This window comes from Anolis carolinensis, chromosome 4 (assembly GCF_035594765.1).
Source record: "Anolis carolinensis isolate JA03-04 chromosome 4, rAnoCar3.1.pri, whole genome shotgun sequence".
Classification (NCBI taxonomy): Eukaryota; Metazoa; Chordata; class Lepidosauria; order Squamata; family Dactyloidae; genus Anolis; species Anolis carolinensis.
In genome coordinates this window covers 218,035,531-218,061,545 of record NC_085844.1, presented here as the reverse complement: position 1 = coordinate 218,061,545, position 26,015 = coordinate 218,035,531, and the positions used below count along the sequence as shown (strand labels likewise).

The 26,015-nt window shown below is 41.1% G+C and overlaps 1 protein-coding gene and 2 long non-coding RNA genes across 4 annotated transcripts in view; 2 read left to right on the top strand and 1 right to left on the bottom strand.

The window, feature by feature from the left end:
• The window catches only part of tp53inp2 (tumor protein p53 inducible nuclear protein 2), a 46,124-nt gene extending 24,101 nt beyond the window's left edge, over positions 1-22,023 (bottom strand). The window contains exon 1 of one of the 2 annotated variants that reach the window (XM_062978815.1): positions 21,608-22,023. The gene's annotated coding sequence lies outside the window, so the exon portion shown is untranslated. The remainder of the gene's footprint in view (positions 1-21,607) is intronic. The other variant, XM_003220494.4, reaches the window with a different exon arrangement.
• On the top strand, positions 51-15,916 carry LOC134298464 (uncharacterized). The gene is made up of 2 exons (XR_010005562.1): positions 51-215; positions 15,769-15,916. It is a non-coding gene; the product is annotated as an uncharacterized LOC134298464 (long non-coding RNA).
• A 51-nt stretch (positions 22,024-22,074) lies between the features above and the next one.
• LOC134298465 (uncharacterized) lies at positions 22,075-25,678 on the top strand. Its single transcript, XR_010005563.1, has 2 exons — positions 22,075-22,184; positions 23,954-25,678. It is a non-coding gene; the product is annotated as an uncharacterized LOC134298465 (long non-coding RNA).
• The last annotated feature ends 337 nt before the right edge of the window (positions 25,679-26,015 follow it).

The window sequence follows — 26,015 nt, the reverse complement described above, 5'->3', positions numbered from 1 at the left end:
GTAACGGAAGCCATTATGATGGCAGCAAACACTTACACAACTTGGCACCAGTGAATGAATCCTATAGGAGCAGGAGGCGCTTAGCAGGGAGGTGTACCTCACAGGTGTGTGAGATGGAAAAGTTGCCATTTATTTCTACTTGCTATTTACATTCATTCCTGAATTTTGATTATTTAGACATAATCCCATTGACTTCACTGGTACTCAATGTTAAGGTAAGGTTTCTGGTGCACACATATATGGGAATAATTCCACAGAATTCCACAAGGTTCGCTTTCACATAGATATGTCAAGGATTCCTCTATTTGTTGGCAAAAGCTGTTTCCTGTGTGGCCAGTACTTCTGTTTGTATTTATGTATTTACTTTGAACTTTATAAGTGTCCCTGCTTAAAATGGACTAGATTTCCCAGCAGGTTTATGTTTGACGTATTTGACACGAACTTTAAACAGCTGCATTTAATAGGATTCCCTGCTGTTAGCTGCCGTGCTATCAAGCTATGATTTTGCTGCCTAGGAAAGGGAGGACTTATATAATGATGACAATGATGACAATGCTGCTGCTGTTGTTGCCTAAAATTTAAAAATAATTTGATTGGCTTTCAGTACTATGTATTTCTGAATATCGACTGGGGCATTTGTTCCTCCATTTAGGAAGCAGATGTGTGATGCTAGAGAGACCTGTTTTTCCTGTCAAAAGTGTTACAGTAGAGAAGGATGGATAGATGCATTCAGGATGGATACAATGAAAGAACTGTCTCAAACAGCATATTTTGGATAGTATGAAAGATAACATATTGCTAATTATTTAATATACAATACCTTTTCTGAAATGGTTGGGACCAGAAATGTTTGAGATTTTTTTCAGATTTTGGTATACCAGTATTTGCATATACAAGACACATATTTTTATTTATCGTGTCAAAAGCTAACCAAGAGTAAAAGTTGTAATGTATTTGAAAACACAAACAAAGTTTAAAAAACTTGGCATTATACTAAATCATGTACATATATAAGAAGATATTTTGAAGATACGACTCAAGTTTAAACACAAAAGCCATTTATGCTTCATATATATCTTATAAACATACACAATATTTTAATAAACATCTGTATAAAACAAAGTTTATGTACATGAAACTATCAGAAAACATAGGTGTCACTATCACAGCCATCCATGTGGACAGTTTTTTAAATTGTTCAGATTTTAGATATCAGCTGAGGACTAAAGGCCCTTCCACATAGCCCTATATCCCTAAATACCAAGGCAGAAAATCCCACAATATCTTCTTTGAGCTGGGTTATCTGAGTCTGTACTGCCATATATTCCAGTTCAAAGCAGATAATGTGGGATTTTATTCAGCTGTGTGGAAGGGGCCTAAGAGGATAGTGAGATGAGGAAAGAGAAAATAGAATATTTAACAAGCAGTTGAACAAAGGATTACCTGGGACTGTCCCTGCCAAATTGAGACAGTTGGAGGGTATGGGTGCAGATGCTTACCAGGGAAGGACTTTGCATAGTAAAAGAGAAGCGCCATGTCTAAAGGTGGTCAAGTTTTCCCTTTCCTTTGTGATATGGTTGAAGGCTTTGTATAAACTGCAGAGTGTTAGCAGAATTAAAATGTGGAGGACTGAGGCTATGGCTTGGATCAGTGTGTTGGGTGGGGTGCTGCTTATTACATAAATGCCTGGTTTTAATAGGAGCCTTTTCCAGTGTACGGCATATGCTGGGGCCTGGTTCCCCTTAAAGCCCACTCAAACCCAGCCTTGAGTCAGAGACCTTCACAAACAAGCTCATCTATGCTCTCTGTAAGGACAATGATGGATTTTTCAGCCCTTCAACCAATCAGCAAATCCCTCCTGAAATTCAGTCCCATTAGTGACATTGAAAAGAGGATTGTGGGGCAGCAGCAGCAGGCAGGCGGTGGAGGGGAAAGGGAGGGGAGGCACATTCATGTCACACAGCAGTGAGAGACAGCTGAGCACGGGAAATGTGAGCAATGCAGATGGCACACATGCAAGGGGGGAAAGGACAATGCTTCAGCCAGGCAATAGAGGGATGAAGTGGGGGATGGCGAGATGAAGCAGTCCATGTGCCTGCAGGTGTGCGTGCAAAAGAGACACATAATTAGCTCTTGATAAGGGATTGTTATATCTCACACTACTAGCAATAAGAGGAAAAACCAACTATGTTCTTGTTTTGTAAAAGAAAAGGAATGTGTTTGTGGAAAATGCAGAATCTGGGAAAGTTACATTTTTGCACTGTGAGCCGTTTTGCTCAAGCCTCCTCCTCTGCTATAATTGCATAATTTGCAAAATGCTGTTCAAGCAGATTGCTTTCTCTCCTATGCACCTTCAGAACCATTGTGAGATTGCAGCTTCTGTTTGTGCTAGAATCATAATGCACACAGTATTTTGGATTTCTGATCGATTATCTCCCCCAAAGACATTCACCTGCCCCTTTTTATTGTTTGAAACACACACACACACACACACAGATTGCCTCCCATATGAGCCAACATGACATTATAGCACTCTAGCACCATGACACCATTATAGCGTTGAAATGCTGTCCTTCCCCCAAATTATAATCTGATCCCAGAAATGGCACAAGAGTTGCCCAGGACATGCAGCCTGAAGTGCCACCTGGGCCCATCTACTTTATGGTCCCAGTTGCCAGAGCTTCCTCTTCAGCCTCAAAGGAAAGGGCTGGCTTTTGGGTCTGAGAGCTGCCCTCTGAGAGTGCTGTCAAGCAAATCAATGTGTTTCCCCACCCAAAGCATGCCCGCTAGACTACCCCTGAGCATACAAAACCAGAGTAAAAGCACAAGTGAACATGAAATCATTGCACAATGTAAGTGGGAAAGGAGCTCATTAATAGATTATTTTTTGAAGTAGATTTTTTTTTTAAAAAAAAACCCATCTACCACAAGACAATTACAGAGTGACAATGTCATGTGGGAAGACACCACCAAAGATGCTATTACCCTAGGTCAGTTCTGCTTCATCTTCCTCAAGTGATAAGGCACTGTATCACCCAATGTGGGCATTGAGCATGCACATTAGGCATGCTACTAATGAGAAGAATGATGAGGGGAAAGTGCCTGATCATTGAGATGGGCAAAAGAGAATCAGGGTTTCTGCAAAATTGCAAGAGTCTCCATGATTTAACAAGCAAATATCATGAGGTGGGCAAGCAAGGCATGCTGATACACAGCCAGGGACATTGAATGCGGAAAAATAGCTCAACAGAGCACATATATAATGCTAAGACATGTGCGTATCCTCCAACAGTCCCAGTTTGGCATGGACAGTTCCAATTAATCCATTGTCGTGCTACTTATTTCAGCTGCTTTTAAAATGTCCTGGATTCTCATTCTTCCTCCCACTTCTCTTTTTCTCAGCTTACATCAATTGTTGCAAACTGAATACAAAATAAATTTCAATTAGGCCCCTTCCATACAGCTGTATAAAATCCACATTGAACTAGATTATATGGCAGTGTGGACTCAGATAACCCAGTTCAAAGCAGATTGGATTATCTGCCTTGATATTCTGGATTATATGGCTGTGTGGAAGGGCCCTCTGATCAACAGAGGAAAGGGTGGTTTATTGCCCTTCCCTATAGGCTCAACGAAGGTCCGCATAGTTAAAGCAATGGTATTTCCATAGTAACCTATAGATGCGAGAGCTGGACTATAAGGAAGGCTGAGCAAAGGAAGATAGAGACTTTTGAACTGTGTTGTTGGAGGAAAGTTCTGAGAGTGTCTTGGACTGCAAGAAGATTCAACCAGTCCATACTCCAGGAAATAATGCCCGGCTGCTCACCGGCGGGAAAGATATTAGAGACAAAGAGGAAGTCCTTTGGCCACATAATGAGAAGACAGGAAAGCTTGGAGAAGATAATGTTGCTGGGAAAATAGAAGGAAAAGGGAAGAGGGGTCGACCAAGGGCAAGGTAGATGGATGGTATCCTTGAAGTGACTGGCATGACCTTGAAGGAGCTGGGGATGGCAACGGCCGACAGGGATCTCTGGCGTGGACTTGTCCATGAGGTCTCGAAGAGTTGGAAGTGACTGAACGAATAAACAACAACAAAAATCTATGTAGTTCCCAAAATGAGTCCTCAAATATGGGTGGACTTTAGTTCCCACAAGGTCTTGCCAACATGGCTCATAGTCAGAGATTCTGGAAGTTTTAGTCCAACAATACCAGAAGACCAGTATATTTTCAGTAGGCTCAAATGCTATCAAATTCATCTTTTGGAGAAGAGCTTTTGAATTCTTTTCTTCTCATAATTTATGTTGGACCTGATTTTAGAGGCATTAAAAGCCATCAGTAATCCAAGCTGGTTTTCAGAGAACCAAGTGTGCTGTGGCGACGCCCTTAGCAGAAGTCTGCAAAATTTCATCATAGAACACCCAGCAAGAAAGCCCTAAAATTTCACCAGAACACTTTTCATAATATCCTCCCAAATTACTGTAAAGAGTCTTGAAATGATATGATTTGTTGTAACAGGCACAAATAAGAGATTGGGAGACATCTATTTACTAAATCATTTTCCTTTTTCAAATAGACATGGCTTTTGCTTATAACTAATTGGAAACTCCAATTGTGTAGCCGAGCCAATGCCTGCAGGTTTTATAGGACATTTTGATTAGTATGCATGAATATTGCCTCTTCCCCACTACCCGTTATAGCACTGTGATGCCCCTTTAACTTCCACGGCTTTTTCCTATGGAATTCAGAGAAGTATAGTTTCATGAAATATTTGAAAGTCTATTCTGGAGAGTTTTAGTGTCACAGAATCCTGGAGCTGGAAGGCACTACAAGGGCTATCTAGTCCAATTCCCTGCCACACGTCAAACTATTAATCTCAGAATTCTGTAGGATCGACCCCTGGGCAATTAAAGTGGAACCATAGTACTTTAAGTGTGCAGTATGAAAGAAACATATGTTATCTCCTACTATCACCACTATAGTTTTCCTGCTCCCTGGTTCAATTGTAATCTTCAGAACATCAGATGAGATGAAAAGTCCCCCCCCCCCCTCCACCAACAATATATCATTTATAATATAAATATTTGAGAATGGCATTGTTTCAAATGAACAAGGTGTATTTGTCATATAAAACCTGCTCCTAGTGGAGCTGAAAACTGCTCAAACAAATTTGTTGATATGAATCAACACAGCAGAAGTATAGGGCTTCCTCATGCAGCAAATATTGGTGTCATGAAACAGGCAGAACACTACTGGCTACTATTATCCCTGCATTTATACAGAATCACTTGTGCGATTTTCTAATGGAGATGCCACACACACACACACACATGGTTGAATTTGAATTCTATACAGCTTGCATGTGTGTGTATGTGTGTGTGTGGGGGCAACCCTTCAGTGTTCCATATCCTTGAATTTTATTGCTCCAGTTGGGGTTTTTTTCGTGTCAGGCCTTTTTCTGGCTTTATTCAGGCAGAAAGTATCTTGGGTTTAGATAAACTATAATATTAGAACCCATGTCTTCCCACAGCTGACACAGAAATGTTTACTTATTTGCAAAGCTCTGTGCATTGCATACATCTGAGAATATAATTTTGACAGTATTCAAATTAAAAGACATTTTAACAGGCATGGAAAGCTTAGATTGTATTGATAAGTCCCAACTGTATAGGCCTATAGGGGAAATGGTTGAACACTGAGTTAACACATAGACAGATCTCATTGTTTCAATGGGTTTCTTTTAAATGGATGATTTGGTTGAAATCCACAAATGCTTTAAGAACCTTTTTATGTGAATCAGAAATACAGGAAATTTGGCCAAGGGGCTCTAGCTTGAACATGAGGCAAGTGCCCACTCACCCACACAACTGCAGAGCAAATGAAGCGTGTTGGTTCAATGCACTCTGTCTCTTTACGTGACCCAAATTCTGGAGCAATCTGTCCCAGCATGATGTGGGAAGTAGGGGATAACTGTGTGGCTCTCCCCTCTCCCCTACTGTGCATATAGCAAAGAAAGTGACACAGCTCAGACTCTCTATCAATAAGCCTAGCAGGGGCCATCTGCTCACAGTGAGAGGAGATTACACTTTCAAGAGACAAAGGCTTTCTCTCTCTACCTCCCTCTTTCTCTTGGTCCAGCAGAAAGAAAATGAAGGCTGGTGCCACCAAGCCCTGTTAAGGGAAACAAGCTCTTGTGTATAGACACACACACACACATACTCCTCCTGATTCTGGGTAGTCACAAATTCTGGAGGATGCTATTGTGCAGTGGGTAAAATAATTCTACCAATGGGAAAGACCCCAAATTCCACCAATGTTGGGGCCCATGGTGGTCATATAGTCCAATGATGCTCATGCTACCTGATATGGGGTACTGCATATTGTTTTCCCCTAATGTGCCAGGAACCAGTACCATATTTTTTCCCATTGGCTACAACTGATTCATTCTTTCCTAGAAACCCATCACAGACTAGAAGCTAATACCTCCTGGACTACCTCCAGATTGAAAGCCATTGGCTCACAGACTAGCTCCAGTCTGTGGACCACCAATATGAATAGCACTGATCTACCGTGTTTCCCCGAAAATAAGACAGTGTCTTATATTAATTTTTGCTCCCAAAGATGTGCTAGGTCTTATTTTCAGGGGATGTCTTATTTTTCCATGAAGAAGAATTCACATGTATTGTTGAACAAAAAATGAACATTTATTAACCAGACAAACTCTGAATCCTATCAAGAATTTCTTGTTACTACCATTATTTCCATGTACAACTGGTATGTACATTTACCAATCCTGCATGCTTTGGTGTTCTGTTTGGCAGGCGCTGGGCATGCTTCCAAACAAAAACGTTGCTAGGTCTTACTTTCGGGGGAGGCCTTATATTTAGCAATTCAGCAAAACGTCTACTAGGTCTTATTTTTCGGGGATGTCTTATTTTCGAGGAAACAGGGTAGGACTATCTCTGGCTCAGATACAAGCATAACATCCACAACAGTTGGCCATCCAGCTTGAGTTTAAATACTTCCAGAGAAGGAAAGTTTCTCAACTCCAGGATAGCCTTTCCCATGTTCTTACTATTAGGGAGCTTCTCTTAATGGTCAGCCAAAATCTGCTTTCCTGTAATTTCTGTCTATAGCTTTTGTTCTGTCTTCTGCCATTGTCTCCTTTCACGCAGCCTCTGATCTAGAGTGCAACTCTTGAGTGGTCCATATCATTGTACTGTATTTTGTTGCTCTAGTTGGGACTTTTTTTAATATCAGTAGCGACTTGAGAAACTGCAAGTCGCTTTCTGGTGTGAGAGAATTGGCCATCTGCAAGGACGTTGCCCAGGGGACGGCCGGTTGTTTTGATGTTTTTACCATCCTTGTGGGTGGCTTCTCTCATGTCCCCGGATGGAGCCGGAGCTAATAGAGGGAACTCATCCACGCTCTCCCTAGGTTGGATTCGAACTGACAACCTTCAGGTCAGCAACCCAACCTTCAAGTCAGCACTCCTGCTGACACAAGGGATTAATTCCCTGTGCCATTGGGGGCTCCTAGTTGGGACTAATAATATTCCCAATCTCATAAAAGAAACAAACTTGACTGCTAACTGAATATCTGACTTCATTACTTGGAACTGAATCGCATCTTCATCCATCACATCCTTCAGTCATAATCATCTGAAGGCAGTGGGCTAATTTAGGGGATGAGGATAGGTGTATGTGTCACGCAGAGCTCTCTTGGCCAGTGTGCTGGGCAATGAATTAAGAGGAAAAGGTAATGACCTGCCATTGCTGTTCCCTGAGGCAACTGCTTCCCTCCCTCTGCTTAATGGTAGAGCTGAAATCCAATTTCAAATGGGAGGGAAATGCAATTTGGGAATCAGTTAGGATATCAGCACTGCAGACAGTCTGTTCGACTCTCTCTATCAGCTCTTATTTACAGTCAGAAAAAGACACTTCCAGTGACACAAATGCAAGCTCGTTTAGCCCTAATAATACACCAGTCTCTTTACTCTGTCTTACAATATAAAGGGATGGCATCTTGGTAAATACTTTACACTTGTGTTAATAATGTATAATATGGATTTTTATTCCTTTTTTTGCAGGGTGAACAAAATATCCTCATTTTTCACATTATCATGGTATTTTGTGTATTTTGTGATGAAAAATATATTTGCCCAGACAAACCAAATTCTGTACTAACTCGTATCAATGACAAAAAGAGACCAAATCTGTCTTGGATTGCCAGTTTGCTTCCAGGCTCAATTCAAAGTGTAGGTGATGATCTATAAAGCCCTTTATGAGTACAGTCCAGGTTAGTTAGCACACCATATCTTCTTAAATAAACTACTCTGGACTCTGAGATCCTCAGGAAAGGTCCCTCTCTGTCCCACCACTATCACAAGCACAGCTATTGGAGATGCGAGAAAGGGCCTTCTTGGTTGTTGCTCTTGAACTCTGGAACTATTTTGTATAATTTAAAAGATTGACATAGAGCTATGCTGGACACTACTACTAAGCCCCAAAATGCTATACATTTTATTCGGTCAGTTTTCCAGTATTGCCCACACTTTCCAAACATTTCTGTACAACCTAAAATACTAGAAACCTGTTTTAAAAAGAAAGAAGAAATATCAGATTCTGGTGAATGTGTGTCTAGGCTCTAGCACTACAATATGCATTGCTTTTTTATTTGTCTGTTCTTGTGGAACCACATTCTCAAACAGCTATGCCCATTGCCTTAATTGATTTCATTTCCAATGGGATGTTGATTAATATTTCTCCTGTCACTTGTAATATACTAGTACATTTTTGTAGCCCACACCTAATTCCTTATCATAACCATGATAGGTAAAAGGTTTTCCCCTGACGTTAAGCCCAGTCATGTCTGACTCTGGGGGTTGGTGCTCATCTCCATTTCTAAGCCGAAGAGCCGGCGTTGTCCGTAGACGCCTCCAAGGTCATGTGGCCAGGATGACTGCATGGAGCGCCGTTACCTTCCCGCCGGAGCGGTACCTATTGATCTACTCACATTGGCATGTTTTCAAACTGCTAGGTTGGCAGGAGCTGGAGCTAACAGCGGCCACTCACGCCGCTCCCAGGGTTTGAACCTGTGACCTTTCGGTCTGCAAGTTCAGCAGCTCAGTGCTTTAACACACTTCCACTGAATATCCTTCAGTAATTGAGTTGGTAGATCTATATGAGTTGGGACTTGTAATTCAATTTAGGTCTGTGGCTTAGCCATTGAAGAAAACAAATATATAAAATATATAGAACTGTGGGCACATACATCTGTTATGCCCAAATGAACAAATATGTGTTTGTCTGATTTACTGTGAAATTCCTCTAAAGTTTATTTGACAGAAGATATTGGTTCTCCACAAAAATGTAGCAGTTGTATGCTAAAATTAATGGGATGATAGATTATGACCTGTTAGGATCATAACCTATTGTGGTATTGAATTATGACCTGTTATGATCATAACCTAATGGGTAGCATAGTTTCAGGAGTGTTTCCTTTAGTTTATTGGGTAATGGAAAATCACTGGGCGTAGATATTTTGTTTTTATTCAATGCTTTCAGCAGACAAAGATTCAAGTAGACTTCTTTTAAAATAACATGTTTCTTTTACTCATAACTTCATGTATTTAAATATACAGGTACATTTCTTGTCAGGTTAAGGTTTAAAACGTTTACAATCTTTAACTTGCAATCTTTATCAGTCTTTTCAAATCTATATTGCTCTGTATAGCTCTTTTTTGTAACAGTCTACTTCTAAAGAAACTCAAGCCTCAACTGACTTCTAACATCTAACATTAGCTTCTAACAGACTCAAGCCTTAATGACTTCTAACTCCTAACATTGGCTTCTGAACACAAACAGACTCAAGCCTCAACTGAAATTTCTGTCATCCTTTTAAAACTAAACATTCTAAACCGTCACATTATAAAACAGACAAACATTAAATAGAGGAGGCTTGAGAAGGTTGCTATTTCCAACAAAAATGCTCTCATATTATCTTAAGTCTATGGGTAAATATATACCCAGTTTACCAAAAAGTTTAGCAAAAAATGTTGGAAACATTAGTGGTATGTGATGAGAAAGGAGGACATGGAGAATACAGTAGAGTCTCACTTCGCTTATCCAACGTTCTGGATTATCCAACGCAGTTTGCCTTTTAGTAGTCAATGTCTTTGTCGTCAATGTTCTCAATACATTGTGATGTTTTGGTGCTATATTCGTAAATACAGTAATTACTACATAACATTACTGTGTACTGAACTGCTTTTTTCTGTCAATTTGTTGTAAAACATGATGTTTTGTTGCTTAATTGGTAAAATCATAACGTAATTTTATGTTTAATAGGCTTTTCCTTAATCCCTCTTTATTATCCAACATTTTCACTTATCCAACGTTCTACCGGCCTGTTTATGTTGGATAAGTGAGACTCTACTGTATATACATGCTCATTGATGCAGCACGTGGTGACAGCTATTGTGTGATATGTTTTAGTGTCCAAGTGTAAAAAAACAGCAGTGGGAAAGTATGTAAAAATGATCCTATAGTAGCCTTCCTTGATTTGATGCCTACTCACACATGGTGGAGTAAAAAGTATGGGGATGGGGATGTTGAGGAATATAACTCTCTTGATAGTGCCAGGTTTTGGCAAGGTTGGCTTAGGTAAGAGACGAGTCAATCACTGTGCATGGACTGCTTTTCTACCTTTTTACCATTGGTTTTTTTTTTTTTAATTTTTTTTTTTATTGTTGTTTTGTCATCTTATCCCACTCCCACCCTCCCACCCTCCCCTCCTTGTACATACACTTTATACAACAAACTACAGAAGTTACATTTGAAATATCAATCTCAATCTTAATTTTTCCACTCCACATCTTAGTACATTCTCTAAATAGTTCTTAACTGGTTCCCACACCCCCTTGATTATTGCAATATTTCCAATTTTATCTATATTATTCCATTTGCAATTTGTGATTTCTACATTTAACATATCAATTATATACTTATACCAATTCGTCAGAGTCCATTTTGTTTTATCTTTCCAACCGCTCACTAAAACAATTTGTGCACATGCTATTAATTTGTCAATCATTTTTTCTTTTTGTATATTCTTCACTTCTGTTATCCTTGCATGTAGTACATTTCTATTAACTATTACTATTTGTAGATTTAGCATTCTATTGATTTCTCCTTCAATCATTCTCCAGTATTCTTGCACCCGATCGCACTCCCATATCATATGATTGAACACCCCTCTTTGTTCACAACCGTGCCAACACCTATCTTTCATCCCTGGTAAAAACCGTGAAAGTTGTGCAGGAGTTCTGTACCATTTTTGTAACATTTTCCTTCTTGCTTCCCTTAATACATTGTACTTTTCTTTTGCTATATTACTTATTTCCCTTTGTATATCTTCCCTCTCAATTTCCATGTCCATTCTCCATGTTTGGAAAATTTCCTCTACTATTTCTTCTTTTACCGTTATAATTTGTTCATACAGATCTCCTGCCACCTTCTTTTCCTCTCTCAAACATTTCCTAATCGCCTTCTCAAATGGACTGTCCTGTTCTCTAATTTTTTCTCTCAATCTAAAAATTTCCTGTCTTATAGCCCAGCTTTGAATCCAATTCCCTGATCCTATCCAATTCTGAATTTCTTTTTGTTCTACAGGGTCTCCATCTATTGTGTACAAATCCTCCACTAACCTTTTCCCTCTACTTTCAATTGATCTCAATGTTCTGCCTATAATTTCGTTGTTATTGTAATTAATTTGCCATATAGTTGCCATCTTATTCTCATTGCCTGGACTTAGCTTCTTCTTTCTTTTTTTCCACACTTTTATTGTTCCTTTAAAAGGTTCCTTAAATTCTGCTTCTTCTCTCCTACTCCATTCCCTAAATATTATTTCTTTTTCTTTAGTATTATTTATTATCTTCTCCATATTTGCCCATTTTTTTTTAGTATACTGTATTTCCAATAATCTTTGGATTTGAAACGCATCGTGATAGACTTCTAAACTTGGAATCCCCCAGCCTCCCTCTTCCTCTTTTGCATTTAACCATTTGTCCCTTATTCTGGGCCTTTTTCCTCCGACTGCCCATTTTCTTATTCTCCTGTCCCATGTCTTTAGTGTCTTCCTATCTACTGTGTTCGGTAATGTTTGAAATAAATATGTCAATTTTGGTATTATGAACATTTTTAGTGCCCTTATTCTGTCCACTCTTGTTAATGTTTTTCCTTCCCAATTCTTAAACTGTTTCTCTATTACCTTCCATTTTTGTTTATAATTCCCCTTGACTATACTCTTTGGGTTTTTATATATCCATACTCCTAAGTATTTCAGCTTCTTTAATCCTAATCTTAACCCTGATATTTTCCTAATCTCCAGTTGTTCCCTTGGTGGGGTATTAAGACATAGTATCTCTGACTTTTTAATATTAACGAATAGTCCTGATATATTTTTAAATTCTTCCAGTTTTTTAATAATATCTTTTACCATAATTAACGGTTGACTTGTAATAATCATTGCATCATCGGCAAAGAAATTAAGCCTTATTTCTTCCTTTTGTCCTCCTCCCTTTTCTATTTTGTACCCTGTCCAATTGGTGCTATTCCTGATACTTTCAGCTAGCATTTCTATCGCTATTACAAATAAAGTGGGGGATAATGGACAACCTTGTTTTGTACCATTTAAAATTGGTATCTCTCCTGTCCTTCCATTATTCACCCTTATTTTTGCTTTACAGTTGCTGTACAATTGTTGCAGCGTTTTGCAAAAGTTTTCCCCCATATTCAACTGTTGACATAATCTTAACAGATAATTGTGATTGACTTTATCAAATGCTTTGTAAACATCCAATTTGAGAATTCCCATTTTTTTCTTATTCGAATTTGCATGATTCATTGCAATTACTACATTTTTTATTGGATCCCCAATTTTTCTTCCCTTCACAAATCCATATTGATCCTCTTTGATTATTTTTGGCATTATTGTTTCCAATCTTTTTGCTAAAATTTTTGTAAATATTTTATAATCTTGATTGCATAGACTAATGGGTCTGTATGACCCTGGTTGTGTTAAATCTCTCCCCTTTTTGGGTATAGTTATAATTTCTGATACTTTCCATGTTAGGGGGACTTTTTGCTTAGTGTATATTTCATTGAACAATTCTGTTAGGTGTGGTGCCAACTCTTCCATAAATGCTTTATAATATTCTGCTGGAAATCCATCTGGCCCTGGTGACTTGCCTCCCTTTAACCCTTTAATTGCCCTTACCTTTTTACCATTGGTGAGGCATAGAAACAAGCATGGACATAAAATCCATCAAAGCAGAAGTGGCACATATTATACCCAGATTTTGTTGGACTACCATTCCCATTAACCCTAGCCACCACAGCCAATTGGGAGAAATGATAGATAAAGGGTTCTCTATCCCTTCAGTAGGCTTTCTTAGCACAGGGATCACCCTCCAAAGGTTATTGTTCCTTTTTTAATCATTGCAAGAAGCACCTGGAAACTAGATATCATTATATTATCTCGTGTTGAAAGAGAGGGACTGGATTCATTATATCTATCACACATATTAATTTGAAGGATTCAGCAAGAAACCTGGAAATGAAATGTACTATTCAGTTCCCTTTTGCCTGACCTCTTTGTTTTGTGAGTCAGTCACTCTCCAAAATAATCCTGTTAGGTAAGATGGACGTGGGGGTGGCCCAGCAAACAAAGACCACTGAAGCACAAGGAGGCTACACAGCAGCCAGGGAAAAGTGGGTAGCTCTTATTTTTTTTAATTAACTAGGACAGGTTTTCTAGAACTGAACAGAGCTATTACAAAAGTGGCAAAATACCTATTTAGAATGAGAATGTTCCTCCCCCAGATAAACTCTTTCTAAATAGTTGAGAGCAGAATGAACACTGAAGACATGCCAAGGGAAACCTTCCAAAACAGATCTAAGAATATCTACCCAGTCATCACCAGTGTCTACAAAGGCAACCGAGATTTATACTGCTTGAGATAGGCTGTCTTCATCACCTCCTACTCAAACTGCATGCCTATGTAAAGAGTAGCTTCACCCTTCACTTTGGTATCTATATTCAACTGTCGTTGGGATCTAAATCTGACATAGTTACTCACACATGGCACAGGCTTCATCCAAAACTTTAAAGCACATGAAGGCAGAAAGTCCTGTTTCTTAATGAAGTGGACTTTCTCAATTCTTCAAAGACTACTGACCTTAAATGAACCATTGTACAAAATGAACTATATGACATTACTTTATATTTCAACATGAATTCATGTTGAAATATGAAGCTTTATGACACAAGTCCTGTTGTTAGTGCTGACTACAGCAGGGTCAGCGAATCAGTTGGATTTACCTGTGTGGAAACTCAACAGTCAACAATTTATTCCACAGGACTTACTCTAGTTAGGACTAACTAAAAGGATTTCTGCTGATATGTTTGTGTTTGCCATTATATGGTATACTTGTGACCACATTGTATTCAGACTTGGGAGATCCATGCTCCTTGTTGCTTTGATCTTGACAGAAAGGGCAGAAATCTCTCTCTATAAAAGCTTGTCTGTCTGTCAGTACTACAAAGGCTGTTACTAGGTAAAAGGTTGGCTGTTGCTAGGTGAAGTGGCCCTCTGTGAAAGAAAGAAAGGTAACATGTGTATGAGGGGAAGCAAAGAGGGAAAAAGCCACAAAGACAGTCTGCTCACCATTGCGATGGAAACATTGTGAAATCAGCCCTCTCAGAGCTGGAGAATGGAGAAAGAGGACAGGCAGCAGTCCCAACAACACCCAGACAATGTCAGGTATATATGCTTTGTAACCAATAAATATGTATGGATAGAGATGAAACTCTGAGTAGTTCCTAGTACACATGGCTGCAAAGAAAAGCTTGGAACGGTTACATAGTTTTATCATACCAGTGGTCAACTTCAACACACAAATAAATAAATGCCTACGTTCTTCAGTTCTAATGCTTAATGCCTCTCAGAACTCAGGGGCAGGAGAGAAAATACTGTATATTGAGCCAGTCACACACTTGGAGAGGCTCTGGTTCAACTTCTGCCAATCTGATGCTTTCCTGATGTGTCCATCAACAACCTCATTGTTCTCAGACAACATAGGAATAATAAGAATCACAATCAAAGACATCTAGAAGACATCGGACTAGAAAAGGCTGCCCTAGGAAACCACATCACTAGCAAAATTGGAAACTGAGGTACAGCCAGAACAACTATAAAAGTACTATATCATAAAATGCCCCCTCAAAAAAAGTACAGTTCTTCCCATTTTGATCATCAAGATTTGGCTATAATCCCTAGTAAAATCTCAGAAGCCAGAGAAGGTGCTGAATGTGATTTTTTTTTTTTTTTGAGTATGACATGTCTTTAGGACGTTCTCTACTTCTGCTCCATGGAAGAAATTGCACAAAATCAGGAAAGAAAGAATTCCACCTGATCAAGACTCTTCAGTCGAAACTGGTTGTGAATTTGGAGTCTATTCTTTCTTAGTAAAGAAGTATGAACAATTATTGTGTATAAGAAGAGGAATCAAGTCATCTTTCAAGAGCAGAATAAGACAATTCTTTCTTCTGTGGATATAACAATCTTATGTTTTACTGTTAAGCAATGGCTTTATCTGTGTTTGTATAACTACCTAGCTTTGAATTCATTTTGATGCATTGAACTAGATAATTGTTTAATAACATTCAAAACTTTGGTATTACCGTAACAGTGGATACTTGTCTTTGTAGGTTCTATGAGTGAAGCCATGGAGTTATGGAGCTTTAAGGAAGGAACAATTTGGAACAAGTACTGCTGGAGCTTTAGCAATGGAAATCCATGCTACCTCATTTTATGAAAATCAAAGGTGAAAAGGGAAGAAACAGCATGTCCTCTGTATCCCAAGAAGTGGTATCTGCAGTTTTGTGTACCTATATCAAACAAAATATGTCCTTGGTAGGCATTACCTACTAGGACCTACTAGGTTCTCTCAGGGTGCATCTACACCAAGAAAGTGTCTTAAGGTAGGATCAATGTAGGATCAATGTAGTTTGATACCATTTTAACTGCCATAGCTGAAGCTAAGGAATCCTGGGAGTTGTAATTTTACAAGGCCTTTAGCCTTCTCTGGCAAATCCCAGAAAGAGCTGAAAACCTGGCTATTTCAATGTGCCTTTGATTGATTCTGCACAATTGACACTGTCCTTTTACCTCCACCTATACCTAACCATTGCACATTATTCTGGCCCAGCTCCAGAGGTTGCAAGATATATCTTGCACCTATATAAAGTCTACAGCCTTACTTCCATAGAATCATAGAATGATAGAGTTGGAAGAGACCTCATGGGCCATCCAGTCCAACTCCCTGCCGAGAAGCAGGAAAATCACATTCAAAGCACCCCCGACAGATGGCCATCCAGACTCTGCTTAAAAGCCTCCAAAGAAGGAGCCTCAACCACACTCCGGGGCAGAGAGTTCCACTGCTGAACAGCTCTCACAATGAGGAAGTTCTTCCTAATGTCCAGGTGGAATCTCCTTTCTTGTAGTTTGAAGCCATTGTTCCACGTCCTAGTCTGCAGGGCAGCAGAAAACAAGCTTGCTCCCTCCTCTCTATGACTTCCCTTCACATATTTATACGTGGCTATCATGTCTCCTCTCAGCCTTCTCTTCTGCAGGCTAAACATGCCCAGCTCTTTAAGCCGTTTCTCATAGGGCTTGTTCTCCAGACCCTTGATCATTTTAGTTGCCATCCACTGGACACTTTCCAGCTTGTCAACATCTCCCTTCAATTGCGGTGCCCAGAATTGGACACAGTATTCCAGGTGTGGTCTGACCAAGGCAGAATAGAGGGGCAGCATGACTTCCCTTGGATCTAGACACTATATTCCTATTCCAATCTTGAATATGCTCACTGCACCTTGGCTATTGGTCGGTTAAATATGTTTTTATTGTATTTTATATGCTTTCTTTTATTGGTTTATATATTTAAATGCATTTTGCTGTTGTACTTTATGCTGTATTTTGGGCTTGGTCCCCATGTGAGCCATCCCGAGTCCCTCCGGGGAGATGGAGCGGGATATAAGAATAAAGTTATTAAATGGTACTAGTGTTTCACCAAACTACAATTCCCGGGATTCTATAGTACTGAGCCATGGAAGTCAAAGTGGTGCCAAGCTACATTTAATTCTACAATGTACATGCACCCTAGAACAGTGGTTCCCAACCTTTATTCCTCCAGATGTTTTTGACTTCCAACTCCCAGGCAGCTTGAGTGACAGGAATTCTGGGAACTAAATTCCCAAAACTTATGGAGGGAGAAAGTTTAGGCACCTAACAGTGGATACTTGTTTTTGTAGTTCCAGCGAACTCATTTTCCTTTGCCCACAGGACCATGACCAGGCTTCCCTTCCATGCTAAACTTAGGATGCAATGCTGCATTTTAAAAATACAAGCTGCTGAATGAGTTCGAAATCTAACCCATTGGATATCATAAGACAGACCAGCAAGGAGAGGAAAAGGGAGGAACATCAAGTCCTCCTAGAACAGTGGTTCTCAATCTGGAGTCCCCAGATGTTTTTGGCCTTCAACTCCCAGAAATCCTAAACTGGCTGGGATTTCTGGGAGTTGCAGGCCAAAAATCTGGGGACCTCAGGTTGAGAACCACTGTCCTAGAAGGTCTTGGGGCTTCTGCTTCTTTGCAGCCCACTCCACCAGCTGGCCACCCTTCTTGCTCAACAGGACAAAGATCCACATGCCAGGCATGCCTCTCAGTCTCCATGACCTCCCCATTCGCCCGGGGATGGCCCCAGCTCTGCCCTCTGAGCCATGGAGCCACCTTCTTTTTCCCTTTGGGGTCAGAAGAGGACAACAGCTTTCTGCAGGAAAGGGAGGAGGGAGGGAGGCAAAGCTCAGAAAAGGGTGGGGGACATGTGTGGTGATGTCACAATGTCATATGCAAATCCAGCCCACGTCAGCCCAGGCTTCCAACCCCGGGCAGCCAATGGGAAAAGGGAAGGCGGCCTCTTTCATCTTAGCAAATCCTTTTTTTGGGGAGAAGCAAATAATAAAAAGAAGGCCAGGAAAATAAGAACCAGGCGAGCATGAAACCTAGTGTGTAGATCAGACATAGGCAAAGTTGGGCCTTCCCTCCAGGTGTTTTGGACTTCAACTCCCACCATTCCTAACAGCCTCAGGCCCTTTCCTTTTCCCCCTCAGCCGCTTAAGCGGAAAAGGAAGAGGCCTGAGGCTGTTAGGAATGGTGGGAGTTGAAGTCCAAAACACCTGGAAGGAAGGCCCAACTTTGCCTATGCCTGCTGTAGATGCATCCTTTATTTCCCTTTTGCAGACACTTAGAGGAGAAGGGCAAGGGGGCGGACGAAGTGACTGTGACACCCACGAAGTGACTGTGACACCCAAGCCTTTTTTGGTCACAATCCAAGACAAGAAGAAGGCGGAGAAAAGGATGAGGGGTGGCAGATCCTTTCCTGCTTACTTTGCACCCACCCATAAACCCCTGACACAACCCCCCTGGGACAGTTTGCAAGAGTGGATGTTAGGGGAACTCCAGACAAGCAACCATTAGGGCCTCCCCATGCAGGAAACAGCCAGGCTTTGAAGCTGCCAGACTATTCAAGGCTAATCAAGCTGGCCAGTTGCAACATTCACCCCTGCCTCAGGCAGATAGACCAGGGTTCTTTCTCCTACCCTGAATGCTCCACAGTTATATAAACCCCACTTGCCTAGTTTTCCAACAGGCCTCACAACCTCTGAGGGCGCCTGCCAAAGATGTGGGCGAAACGTCAGGAGATAATGCTTCTGGAACATGGCCATACAGCCCGGAAAACTCACAGCAGCCCAATCTACCTCTCCATTCGAATGAGTGCAGTTTGTCACTGCTTGAACGGCCAAGGCTCAATGCTATAGGGTCCTGGGAGCTGCGGTTTGACAAGGCCTTTCGTGCTTGCCCAAACTACAACTCCCATTATCCCCATAGCCTCGAGCCACGTCCAAGCTGCATTCATTCGTTCCAGATGCTCCCCGACTAGCCAGGCGCTGGGAATGAGGAACATTTTCCATTCGCCTCCTTCTCCTTCTCTCCTGACCTCAAGGAGCCGCACAAACAAGGGAAGGGATGTTTTGCCTCCTCGTTGCCTGGCTCCCTTCCCTCTCTCCGCCTCCCTCCTTCCCTCCCTCCCTCTCGAAGGACTATTATTAATATCTGCAATGTTTTCTCCTTCTTGCTCGAGACAAAAGCGGGGCATCCTTGCCTTTTTAAGCCAAGGGAATCGATGACAAGCCTGGGGAGGAACAACAGGACATCTCTCCCTCCCTCCTCTGTCCCCTCTTTCTTCCCATCTCACCGTCTTTTGTTTCACACTGAATCCTCCGCAAATAATTAAAAAAAAAACACCCTACCATCCAAGGAAGGTTATGCAAGGATCGGGTTAGGAAAGGAGGGCGGATATTTGACTCCCTGGAAAGCTTGAACAGGCAGGAATTCTTGGAGGTTTTCGGTCAACACAATCCTTCGCCTTCTTTCCAATTCCAAGTTTTTGTGTCCCTCCCCACCCTTCCTTAGAAGCCAAGTGTATTTTATTTATTCCCAAACTCAACACAAAAGAGGGTTGCTGTGAGTTTTCTGGGCTGTCCGGCTATGTTCCAGAAGCATTCTTTCCTGACGTTTCGCCTGCATCTATGGCAGGCAACCTCAGAGATGGTGAGGTCTATTGGAAAACTAGGCCAGTGGGGTTTATATATCTGTGGGAGAAATAACTCTTGTCTGTTGTAAGTACAGTAGAGTCTCACTTATCCAACATAAACTGGCCAGCAGAACATTGGATAAGTGAATATGTTGGATAATAAGGAGGGATTAAGGAAACGCCTATTAAACATCAAATGAGGTTATGATTTTACAAATTAAGCACCAAAACATCATGTTATACAACAAATTTGACAGAAAAAGTAGTTCAATACGCAGTAATGTTATGTAGTAATTACTGTATTTACGAATTTAGCACCAAAATATCACTATGTTTTGAAAACATTGACTACAAAAATGCATTGGATAATCCAGAACGTTGGATAAGTGAGACTCTACTGTAAGTGTAAATGTTGCAATTGACCACCTTGATTGGCATTGAATAGCCTTCCAGTTTCAAGGTCTGACTGTTTATTGCCTGGAGGAAGTCATCTTAATTAGTATTGAAAAGCCTTGCAACTTCAAGGCCTGGCTGATTCCTGCCCGGGGGGGGGGGGGATCTTTTGTTGGGAGGTGTTAGCTGGCCCTGATGGATTCATGTCTGGAATTCCTCTGTTTTCTGAGAGTTGTTCTTTATTTACTGTCCTGGTTTTAGAGTTTTTTTTAAAATACTGGTAGCCAGATTTTTTTTTTCATTTTCATGGTTTCCTCCCTTCTGTTGAAATTGCCCATATGCTTGTGGATTTCTATGGCTTCTCTGTGACATAGTGGTTGTGAGAGTGGTCCAGCATTTCTGTGTTCTCAAATAATATGTTGTGTCCAGATTGATTCATCAAATGCTCTGCTATGGGTGACTTCTGTGCAGATTAATCCAGCCAGGGAAGTCAGCCGTAGCAGAGCGCTTGATGAACCAACCTGGATTTAAGAACACAGAAAAGAAATCCACAAACATGTGGTCAATTTCAACACAGAGGAAGAAACCATGAAAATGAACAACATGTGGCTACTAGTATTTAAAAAAACTCTAAAATCAGGACAGTAAATAAAGAACAATGCTCTGAAAACAGAGGAAATCCAGACATGAATCAATGAGGGCCAGCTAACGCCTCCCAACAAAAGATTCCCCCAGGAAGGAATCAGCCAGGCCTTGAAGCTGCAAGGCTTTTCAATGCTAATCAAGGTGACCAATTGCAACAGTCAGACCTGCCTCCAGCAGACAAGAGTTCTTTCATCCCACAGATATATAAACCCCACTTGACTGTTTTCCAACAGACCTCACAACCTTTGCCTCCACACAGCTGAATAAAATCGCACATTATGTGCTTTGAACTGGGTGGAATATACGGCAGTGTGGACTAAGATAACCCAGTTCAAAGCAGATACTGTGGGATTTTCTGCCCTGATATTCTGGGATATAGGACTGTGTGTAAGGGCTCATAGATGCGGGCGAGACGTCAGGAAAGAATGCTTCTGGAGCATGGCCACACAGCCCGGAGAACTCACAGCAACCCAGTGATTCCGGCCATGAAAGCCTTCGACAACACATTCCACACAAAGACTTTCCCTTCCCTTCCCTGGGATTGGTACATTCCACCTCGAGATCCTTTCTTCATGATGTCCCTGCCAACCGGAGAGAGAGAGGAAACCACAACAACATCTTCAGAAACCAGATGCAGACCCAAATGCAAATAATCATCATAAAAATAAAGAAATGGGTTTTTTGAAAGAAATTGGAATAGGAAATCGATGCCATTCTCAACCCGCAGGACCCTCAAAGTCAGGGAAGGGGGCTCTGCAGAAAAGCTCGACCTTGGCCATCTCTTTCTATGGCTCCCACGGGCACACACACAAAGGATGAGTGGGGACATCAAGGGGGAGAAAGCCACACTTACCTTGCCTTTAATGCCATCAAATGTTTTGTAAACAACGCCACACTGTACACACAAGAAGAAAGAAAAAAAAAACCCCCACAAATATATTTTTTTTCAAGCACCAGCTTTAGGCAGAGAGAGTCTATGAGGTAGTTTGAATTGCAATCATAGAAAATTGCTATTATTTATATTCTATATATATTTTAAAAAAACACCTTCCTCTGGGGGAGAAAAATATATATATATTAATTATATATCTAGTTGCCGGGGGGGAATATGGTGCTGTCAATGGTGTCTCTGGTCTTCTCAGAAGATATGCACCGTCGCAAAGTGCAGGCGCCCGGCCACCATTCCCTCCCTGGTCAGTAGCCTTAAAATCCGTATTTTTCCTCTTATTGCTGAATCCCCAGTTGATCTCGGCAGGGAAATTAGAGCGTTCAAACAGCTGATGGTGACGTCACAAAGGGGCCCGCCCGCCGCGGGAAGGCGGCCAATGAGAGGCGGCCAACGTCCGAGGGGCGGGGCTTAGCTTGGGCGGTAGGCGGAGTCTTGGGCGCTCCACGTGAGCCGAGCCACCCGTGGAAAGGGCGCCTTGGAGGTAAGGAAGCTGCCGGGCTGGGCAAGGCCGAGTGGGTCAGTGGGGCCCGAGGGCCGGGCGGGGAAGTGGGGCGGAGAAGCCAAAGCCAAGGCAGGAAGCTCCCCACCTCTAGCTGCCCTCGAGTCCAGAAACACCAGTGGGAAGGGGATCCCAAGCCCACTCCTTATTCTTCCCAGGCCACAGAGGGAGTCAGGAGGGGAAATGTTGCCAAAGAGAAAAAGTTGCACACCGCAAAACGATCACCCTGAACACGCCTGCGGGATTTTGTAGGTTAAGCCTGGGTGGAAGAACATCACGGGCACATTTAAGACTTGGGTGGAAGAACATCACGGGCACATTTAGGCTGATCATGTTGGAAATAGCAACCTCGCAAGCTCTCACTGTTTATTTGTTAACTGTATTCTATGTGTTTGACTGTCGCTCTTGGGTGTGGGAGGGGTTATAGCTATGTGATTGTACTGAGCATGTTCAGACTCAGGACTCCATTTTGTATTCCCTTTTGCATCAGACCTCAGTGGAGGTGGATGCATGTCTGTTCAGGGCCATGGCCAGAAAAAATTTCGGGGCAGGTTTGAAACTTTTTTTTTAGCAAACTATTAAAAGTAGTTCCATAACACAAAATAATTTAGAAATCAGGCTCCCATCAATAAACTTCAGTGGACACTCAAGACAGATAAACTTCAGTGGACACTCATGGGGACTTGGTTAACCAGTTTTTGTTTTTTTCGTGTCAGGAGCAACCGGAGTTGCTTCTGGAGTAAGAAAATTGGCCATCTGCAAGGACGTTGCCCAGGGGACGCCCAGATGTTTTGATGTTTTACCATCCTTGTGGGAGGCTTCTCTCATGTCCTTGCATGGAGCTGGAGCTGATAGAGGGAGCTCATCCGCGCTCTCCCTGGGTGGGATTCGAACCTGGCAGCCTTCAGGTCAGCAACCCAACCTTCAAGTCGCAAGGCTGTTATCCCCTAGGCCACCAGAGGCTCCATGGTTAACCAGTTAAAAAAAACCTAGTTTTCTCATGAAGGTTAACCAGTTAAAATTCATGAGCAAACTAGGTTTTTTTTTCAATCCTAAAAAATTTTGAGGGGGGGTTGAGCCCCTAACCCCCCCCCCCCTTGGCTACCGCCCTGTATGTGTTTGGTCTTCAGTGAAAGCAGATGTATGTGTCCAGACATCAGTGGAGGTGAATGCATGTACAGTAGAGTCTCACTTCTCCAACATAAACGGGCCGGCAGAATGTTGGATAAGCGAAATGTTGGATAATAAGGAGGGATTAAGGAAAAGCCTATTAAACATTAAAATCCATTATGATTTTACAAAGTAAGCACCAAAACATCATGTTTTACAACAAATTGACAGAAAAAGCAGTTCAATACACGGTAATATTATGTAGTAATTACTGTATTTACAAATTTAGCACCAAGACATCACAATGTATTGAAAACATTGACTACTAAAACATTGACTACAAATAAAGATAGAATTGCATAAAATGAACTTACAGTAACAACATTGTCAGAAGCTAAATCCATAAAAAATTCAGTCCTTGCTGCCTAGAGAAACAACTGTGTATCTGGGCAGGAGGCAGACTGCGTTGGATAATCCAGAATTTTGGATAAGCGGAGGTTGAATAAGCTAGACTGTACTGTATATTGCTGTTTGAATTTCAATATAGAAGTATGCTTATGGACTTCAGTGAGTACAAATATACTTAAAGACTGGACTATTGATTAAGAATGATACCCTGTGTACTTTTTTTTTCATGTCAGGAGCGACTTGAGAAACTGCAAGTCACTTCTATTGTGAGAGAATTGGCCATCGGCAAGGATTCTGTCCAGGGGACTACTGGATGTTTGATGTTTTACCATCCTTGTGGGAGGCTTCTCTCATGTCCCCACATGGAGCCGGAGCTGACAGAGGAAGCTCATCCGGACTCTCCTCGGGTTGGATTCAAACCGGCAACCTTCAGGTCAGCAACCCAACCTTCAAGTCATCAGTCCTGCCGGCACAAGGGTTTAACCCACTGCACCAGCGGGGGCTCACCATGTATACTCAACACATAGAAGCTACATCCTATCTGTAATAAAACTTCAATAAGAAATGTACCTGTATGGTGAACTAATACAATTTATTTATTTACTTATTTATCATATCAGAAGTGAACTGAGGGTACAGTTGTAATGTATTTAAAAACAAAGAAAGTTGAAAACTTGGTATTATACTACAGTGGGGAAAAAGTATTTAGTCAGATACCAATTGAAAAATCAGACAGTGTGATTTTCTGGATGTGTTTTCTCATGTTGTCTCTCATAGTTGAGATCTACCTATGATGTCAATGACAGGCCTCTCATCTTTTTAAGTGGGAAAACTTGTACAGTTAGTATCTGACTAAATACTTTTTCCTCCACTTGTTCAAAGAGTCGACTTCTAACAAAGTCATGTTTTTCTTGACTGGTGGTTTCAAAAGGTTGTATCCACATATTCATGGAGATTCATATTTGGCAAAAGGATCATGGGCCCAGAGACTGGGTGCAGTTATTTCCTAATAAAAGATATGTCAATGCATAAAAAATATAACAGATCTTCAGAGGTGTTAGTTCAGCTGCCCAAAAGAAACATCTACTCTCCCATAAAATACTTTGCTTTTAAATCATGCTCTCAAGAGACCAAAAATAAGTAGTATTTGTTAAAATAACATAGTTGATTTAACTACAGACTTCATGTATTCAGCATACAGGTACATTTCTTATTGGTTCAAAGTTTAAACAGTATGTTCTCTAAAGACCTCCCCAGGGAACTTAGGCAAGCCCCCACACTGCAGCACTTTCAGAAGGAATTAAAACATGGCTTTTCTGTCAGGCCTTTGATAACATTTCAGGCAGTAGCTAAACTACTTGCCGATTACTTTAGCACTTTATATCTACGTTTTGATTGGTGACGCAGTTGGTTAAACCACTGAGCTGCTGAACTTGCAGACCAAAAGGTTGGTGGTTCGAATAAGGGGATCAGGGTGAGCTCCCGCTGTTTGGAAACATGCAAATGTGAGATCATTAGGTACCGCTCCAGCGGGAAGGTAATGGCACTCCATTCACTCACGCCCGCCCCATGACCTTGGAGGTGTCTATGGACAACACTGGCTCTTCAGCTTAGAAATGGAGATGAGCATCAACCCCCAGAGTTGGACATGACTAGACTTAATGTCAGGGGAAAACCATTACCTTTACCTTTTATTAGTATACACCCGGGACACCAAATTGATTGTATGGATCTTTTAATTAATTGTTAGAGCCACATTTTATTGATTATTTTGCCTAAACTGAGTTGTTTTTGCTAATTTTATATTTGTGATTTTATGAAATTGTGTTATTGATTTAAATGTTAATGTACTGCATTTTATGTGCTGTATGGCACCATTGTGTGCTATTGTGTAAGCCGCCTCAAGTCCCTATGGGAAATGGTGGCAGGGTACAAATAAAGCTTATTTATTATTATTATTATTTAGTATTATTATTATTGTTGTTATTGTTATGTTTTAGTCTGTTCTTTGTTGCATACAGACTAACATTCTATTCAGTTTAATACATTACTGAACATTGACTCAATAAAGACTGACTATGCACTATATACTATACTGACACTGACTTACTTCTAAACTGTTCTCCTTCTGAGATAAACTCTAACACACACTGAACTGAGGTTTAAAACAGCTTCCAAAATGGAGTCTCAGTCTAAAGAGTCTCAAATCTGGTCACATGGTCTGTAGTCCCGCCCACAACATCAAACAACATAGAGTTAGGGGGAAAACTGCATACCATTATATACATACAATAT